The sequence below is a fragment of the Ursus maritimus genome, unplaced genomic scaffold (assembly GCF_017311325.1).
Source record: "Ursus maritimus isolate PB19 unplaced genomic scaffold, ASM1731132v1 scaffold_20, whole genome shotgun sequence".
Lineage (NCBI taxonomy): Eukaryota > Metazoa > Chordata > Mammalia > Carnivora > Ursidae > Ursus > Ursus maritimus.
The window spans coordinates 29,839,165-29,846,308 of NW_024424453.1; the positions used below are offsets into that span (position 1 = coordinate 29,839,165).

At 44.1% G+C, this 7,144-nt stretch overlaps 2 non-coding genes across 2 annotated transcripts; both read left to right on the plus strand.

Annotated features, from left to right (window-relative positions):
• Positions 1 to 2,364: 2,364 nt before the first annotated feature.
• TRNAC-GCA lies at positions 2,365 to 2,436 on the plus strand. Its single transcript has one exon. It is a non-coding gene; the product is annotated as a tRNA-Cys (tRNA).
• A 2,603-nt stretch (positions 2,437 to 5,039) lies between these two features.
• Positions 5,040 to 5,111, plus strand: TRNAC-GCA. The gene has a single exon. It is a non-coding gene; the product is annotated as a tRNA-Cys (tRNA).
• Positions 5,112 to 7,144: the final 2,033 nt, after the last annotated feature.

Here is a 7,144-nt window from a genome sequence, read left to right on the forward strand (position 1 = left end):
TTATAAGTGCAACATGTGTTTAATACAATTTTAACATATTTCAACAGCTTTGTATTTATTTTGATGTGTAGTAGAAGGAGATACAAGTGGCATGATTTCAAGGATATTTTTGCTTAGGATGAGGCAAAATAAAAAAACGGTAGGTTGATTACAAGACAAATAGTAAGTAAGTACCGGTATGTAGCCCTTGTGATAGGGAAAGTGAATGATTCAGTTTGGGAAATACTGTGGACAACAAAGAAATAAGATAATATGTAGGGTAACCAATGAAACCCAACATAGTTTCCTGGGGGAATTCATGGGACGCAGGACCTTCAGTGCTGAAACCAGGAGAATCCACTGCAAATCAGGATGTTTAGTCTACTTATATGTAATGTGGAATTGTATAACATTTCTGGACATTAGAGACCATTTGGAGCTCCATTTTCCTTTTCAACTAATGAACTCTTGAGCCGGGTTAGAAGCAGCAACTGGTTCACAAGTAGATTCTCATAAAATTTCGACAGAGCAAGTGGGATTTGGATCATATGAGGACAGTGAAGTTGGCTGATACATCTGAGAGACAGTTTTCTTTGACAGCACCAATAAAGTAATCAATAAGAGAGAACGGGTCAGCACCAAATGAACAGTTTTTTCCTCTTCTCTTCTTTATCTAAATCATGTGATTACCTCTTCTTTCTCACAAAAATCCTGTGCTTTCCCCACAGGAGTAGGACCCTTTTCTGACTACTCCATCCTGAATCTGTGTGTACCAAATTGCAATTCTGACACCCCTGATAAAGGCCTGTGTTCTTTTTCAGTTTCCCCTCTTTTCTCAGTTGACAGTAAGTTTGATATTTATCCCACAAATAGTCACACATTATTCCTGAAGGCGGGGGTGGGGGGGGGGCTCCAAGGAGCTGGTAGTAGGAGGAACCTTGGTTCTGATCCTGCTTTGATATGCCTGTGACTTATTTATTTATTAATTATTTATTTTTTAAAAGATTCCCATCCATTTATTTGCGAGAGAGAGAGAGCTGGGGGAGGAGCAGAGAGAGAGAGAATCTCAAGCATACTCCTTGATGAACTTGGAGCCCAATGCCGGGCTTGATCCCAGGACCCCGGGATCATGACCTGAGCTGAAATCAAGAGTCGGACGCTTAACCAACTGAGCCACCCAGATATCTCTGTGACTTTAAAAAAGGGTCTTCAGCTCCCTCCATCTGTTTCTTGGCAAAACAAGTGGTTGGAATAAATGATCTCCAAGTCCCTCCCAGTGTTGGTTCTTAGGTATGAAGCACACACTACATCTGCTGCTGCTAAAATCTCAACTCCACTGATGTTCCAGGTGAGAAAAAAACAGTGAGCAAAGCATGCATTGTGATTCTTTTCTGGGATCTCAAATCCAGCCTGGAGCAGAGGAGAAAAAGAATGGAATGGAGTTTCTCCCCTCTCCTGAACTCCCAACCAATCATGACATTGACACAAAATGACCAGCCCAAACTTAGGATCCTTTGAAAAGACCTGAAAAATGTATGTGGTCTGGGAAATCAGCAGAGGAGAGACTTCTCAATAGGTTCAAACATGCAAGATTTCCATAAGAAGGACTTGAACAGTTTATTAGGGTGAGAGATGTCTTTATATAAAGCCACAAAATATAGGTGGCTTTAATTGCAATTGTGTTTGGAAGTTGAAAAGGAATCTTTGGTGGTAGGCAGGACCAGGATAAATAATTTGCTTAATTGATTAAAGGCTGTTGTTTGGAGCCTTGTTTCTCTTCATTCAGTGACCTTTTGGAATTAACAATATTCCAAGTTCCAGGCAAGTTATGTTACATAAGAATGTAACTCACTGACCATCTGTTTTTGTAAGATTAAAATCATCTTACAGTTATGGCTTGGAAAAGCTATCTCACACCAAATGTTATTTACACATATTTTTTCCAGGATCAATTTAATGTAACAAATATCTATTGAGGGCCAGTTATGAGCTCAGTTCTGTGAAGTCATGAAAAGGAATGAGAATCTCAGTTGCTAGGAGTCCTGGCTATAAAGGAAGTGTGACAGGAATCCAGTCATCGTCATTATATTGATGTTGCCATTTGTGGAAACCCTGATGATTTTTACCTGGCACTGAAAGTTGCTTTATGTGAGACAGGGTGGGCAGACAGGCTCTGGGTATTGGGAAGTCTAAGGAGAGTTTCTGGGCTCTGAGAGCTTAGTTCTCAGGAATCCTGTCTTTTTTCATAATAAACTGCTAAGGCTTGTAATGCCCAGACTCCTTCCAGGCAGCGTTCTCTCTAATTATAGCTCCCCTGAGTCATTGGAGGTTTTAGAACCAGAGAGTGGAGAGAGAGATAGACTATAAAAACAAGCTTCTGTCACTGGGGGTATAGCTCAGGGGTAGAGCATTTGACTGCAGATCAAGAGGTCCCTGGTTCAAATCCAGGTGCCCCCTGTACACTGGAGTTTTTGCTTCAGAAGAATATGGAGTGACTTTGGCTCTATTATTTTCTGTAGCCTACGGCCGAATAATAACTAATGTCCTTTGTGTATATGCCAGGCACCAATCTGAATTCTTTGCATCAATTATCTCCTCTATTTCCCTCCAAAATTTTACAAGATACAGACCATACCATCAGTGTCTTCATTTTGCATGAGGAGACAGACAGACTTGGAGACGCTCAGTAATTAGCTAATGGTCAAAAATCTACAAAGAGAAGGTCTAGGATTTGGACTCACAACACACATCCTCAATGACTTCATGATGCTCCTTGTACCATTCCAGTGTTAAAAGTTTTGTGACAAAATTCCACGTAGTAATGCTCCCAAGGTGCCAGGATTGTCCATCCGGTTTTAGAAACTTTGGCTGCAGGGTCAACCCAGCGGCTTAGTGACCATGCCCACACTGTGCAGTGCCCCGGGGGAAGGAAGTCTTCATTCACAGAACACTGCTAGGGCTGAGCATGAACCGGCCGAAGTTTAGGGAGTTGTGTTCTTTTCCTGCTCTAAAGCTCGAGGAATCTCTATTACCTTTCCTCCCCCCATTCCTTTCCTGCAGCCCACATGCCCAGCGTAGGTGCCTTCGCTCAGGACCCAGGTGTGGGCCAGAGGTCAGACCTGAGTCTGAGTCTAACCCCTGCCTGCAGCCCAGGCCACACTGTCTTTAGAAGAGCCTGAACAGCACACAGAGCGCCGACTAGGAGCCAGGACTGTGCAAAGTGGGGACCCAAAGGTGACTGAGGCACAGCCCCGGCCTCAGTGTGCTCTCCACCAGGAAGCAGGCCTGCAAAGTACACAGTCATAGGGGTGGGACGTGCAGGGAACTGTGCCAGGGTCGGGCATGTGGAGGAGGTGATGCCTTCCATCTAGAGGAGGGGAGGTTAAGGGAGGCTTCCTTGAGTTGCTGATGGCAAATCACAGTTTCCAAGATGAATAGTATCTCACAGGATAGAGGGTGGAGTGGAGGAAGGGGTGTGGGGAGTGGTGGCTGAGTTGCAGGTGGACAAGGCTGCCTGGGCTGAGGCTGGGGCCAGACAGATGCAGGTGGCGGCAGCTGGAGCACAAAACAAGATAGGGGAGGGTCAGAGGATAAAGTTGAAGGGGCAGGTAGGGACCCACATGGAAAGAACTCTGCCTGTCGTGCTGAGACTTGGATTTTCTCGGGAAGGCAGTTAAAGGGGCTTGACTTAGATAAACTCCGTTTTAAAGCAGGCTGCTGTGGGAGCAGCAGGGGGCGGCTGGGAGCGGTGGAGTCTGGGAGGCCATTTAGGGGGTGGTGGCACTACCAGTGTAGGGGTGGGGACGGACCTAAGTGACGCCAGAGGTAAAATCAGCAATACCCAGCAATTAGCTGGAACTGGAGAAAAGAAGGTGAGAGAAGCCCATGGTTGTAAGCGTTTTGACCAAATGATGGAGTACATGGTAGTGTCACCAACTGGGATGGGGAGGAGGCCGAGCATATGGTTAAGGAGGCAGGCCTGGCGCTGAGCCCCGAGCCTACAGTGGCATCCCGGCCTCAGTGCCTCCAAGCTGTGTGACCACTCTGTGCTTCAGTTTCCCTACCTGCGAATCAGTATGCTGATATTAATACCTGTTTTATGGCATTTTTGTAATGATCCCCTGGGAAGTTACGGGTAGAACCTTTAGGACCGTGTCTGGCACATAACAAGTGTCCAGTAAATATGAGCTGTTATTATTACAACAAAGCAAATTTAGGAAGAGGCGCAGGTTTGGGCAGGAGGTGACACGTTTGTTTTGGGCCGCACCGGGTGTGAACACTGAGGTTCCGGTAAGGCCTCAGAGGGGAGCGGCTGGGAACGGGTACCTGGGCCCTCCGAGAGCGGGTGAGCTGAAGCACCAGCTGCTGTTCGCTCCTCAGCTTCATGGAGGCGACAGGGCTCTTCAGCGAGGATGTGTTGCAATGGCAGAGATTTCTTTGGCCTTTCTTCTCAGTCTCAGGGATACACAAGATTAAAAATCCTCAGACTGAAACTGAAGGGAATTGGAATCAGAGGTGTTAAAGGTGAATTTTGGACTTTGGAATACCTTGTTGTTGTTGTTGTTGGACTGTAAACTATGACAGTTCATCCTGGATGAGGTCCTTTTTGAAGATCTGATGAAAACATACACAATATCCAGTACATGCACACACACAACATTTGCCTATAATTTCAGAGTTACACCTGAACCTCCGAAGTTTCTGGATACACAGTAAAGGTTCTCTCCTGGTCCAATACTCGTTGGTGATCCGTCATACTTAAAACATTCATCAGTGTGGGGACGGGGGTAAAAACATTTATAGATGTGCCCAGAGATTTCTGGGCAGGTGGTAGTGTATTTTAAAAACTGGAAAATCATACCGAGAATTACACTGAGCTCTAGGTGCTGAGAAGAGAACAAGCATAAATGTTCTGGGAAAAGCAGGAGCTGGCGTGTGGCTGGAAGCGAATGGAGAATGAATTTAAATCCAAGAAGAATCTCAGCTGTAAAAGGTATTTATGAAGTATGATGTAACTCATAAAAGTGAAGTAAGTGTTTATGTGAAGCCTATTGCCATCAGGGGGTATAGCTCAGTGGTAGAGCATTTGACTGCAGATCAAGAGGTCCCTGGTTCAAATCCAGGTGCCCCCTTTGTGATCTTTTGCTCTTCTTGGCGGCCTCTTTAAAACACTGGGTCTAGGGTGAGGCAAGAATGTGCCTCGGGCTCAAAATTTAAGGCTGCGCTCACTCTCATGCAAGTACCTTAGCTTGTTAATTCCCTCACCGTAGAGCTGTGTGCGTGGAAATTCACCCCTCTTCCAACATATACACACAGAAACACAGTGTGTCTCCACCCGGAGACATATATACACACACCCCACACACCAGATGTCTCCCGACCACATACACAGCATCACACAGACTCACCAACAGACATACACACACACATACACACATGCACTTTCTCACAGGTACCTTTATTTTTCCTTTCTGTATATTCAGTCTTATTAACCAGACCCTTTCTATCTTCCTTTCTCCAAACTTTCCATCATTTAATAGTTTGGATTTACAGAAGAGTTGTGAAGAGAGTATAGAGAGGTCCCGTATACCCTTTGCTCAGCTTCCCCTACTGTTAACATCTTGCATAACCACAGCACATTAATCAAAACTATGAAATAAACATTGGTGCAACATTTTTAACCAAACCTTAGATGACATTCAGATGTCATCTATTTTTCCACTAATATCGTTTTCTCTGTTTCAAGATTCAATCCAAGATACCATATTGCCTTGAATTATAATGGCTCCTTAGTTTTCTTCAATCTCTGACAGTCACCAAAAACAGTCTTTCCTGGTGTTGATTTATGTTTGTTTGTTTGGTTGGTTGTTTTTATAATCTTAACACTTTGGAAAAGTCCTGGTCAGATATTTTGTAGAATGCCCCTCGCTTTGGGTTTGTCTGGTGTTTTCCCATGCTTAGACAGAGGTTATGGATTTTGGGGAAGAACATTACAAAGGTCCTGTGCCCTTGTTGTCCTGTCTTATTAGGGGGAGAAGAAAAGCACTGCAAAAATTTAGGAGTCTGCTACATTGTAAAATTTTAAAAGTGCAATGGCTGAGGCTTGTCAGGATATGCCTCCTACAGTGAGACACCCCACAGAATGAAGTACATCACTGAGTGGGTCTCTGATTTTGCGTCAGTGTATTTGGATGGGCTTCTCTGGTATACCTACTAGATAACAATAACCTGTAAGATTGTCAGGTTTTTTGGTGGATCCTAGAACAAGAAAAGGGTCTGCACTCAGTCCAGGCCATGGAGAAAGCTGCTCCTCCACGTGGGTTGATATCATGACTTAGTCTTGCAAGTCTAAGTGGCAGCTCAAGCTCGGTTAATTCACCTTTCCTTTGTTGCAATAGCACATGGAATTTATCTCTTCTTTATGCATTGCGGGGTATGTTGTAACTATTCATATGTCTGTGTATTAGTCAGACTGACCTTGGCAATAGTATGGTGATAACTCTGAAATCTCAAGAGCCTACCACAGGAAGATTTTTATCTTATCCATGCAAGATCTGAAGCAGGTCTGGTGGTCCTTCACCCTCTTGCAGGGAGGTCATCGAGCAAAATGTGGCCTCCAGGATCATTGCTCCAGGGCTCGTTGGAGGAGTTGCGTGCCTTAGTCCCTGCGAGACACACCACACCTCAGCTCATAGTTCATTGGACAGAATGAGTCACATGGCCTCCACTTCACTGCAAGGGAGGCTGGAAAAAGTAAGAAAGCATTTGGATACTTGGTGAGTACTAATTTTTCACCGCCATAACTGATCTTGCCTACTCCAGTATGGGCCCCGAGCTGGTAGCAATTCTTTTTGATTCTTCTTCTTATCACCAGTGACTGGTAGTAAGTACCTTGTCCATTGTCAGGGCTCAGACAGTATTTGATAAATAATGGCTATTGGCTAATTGAGTGAATGAGTAAATGAAGCAAGATACATAAACAAGGTATATTCTTAAATTATATGGAAATTGATTTTATCATAAGGCAAGAATTATACCTCACACATTGAAACAAACGACTTATTGCTGCTTTCTAAACAATCTCTTAAAAGATTCAAACTTTTGTTGAAGAAGACAACTTTGTCTATGCCCATGAAGTACAACATAGAATACTAATTTTATTTTT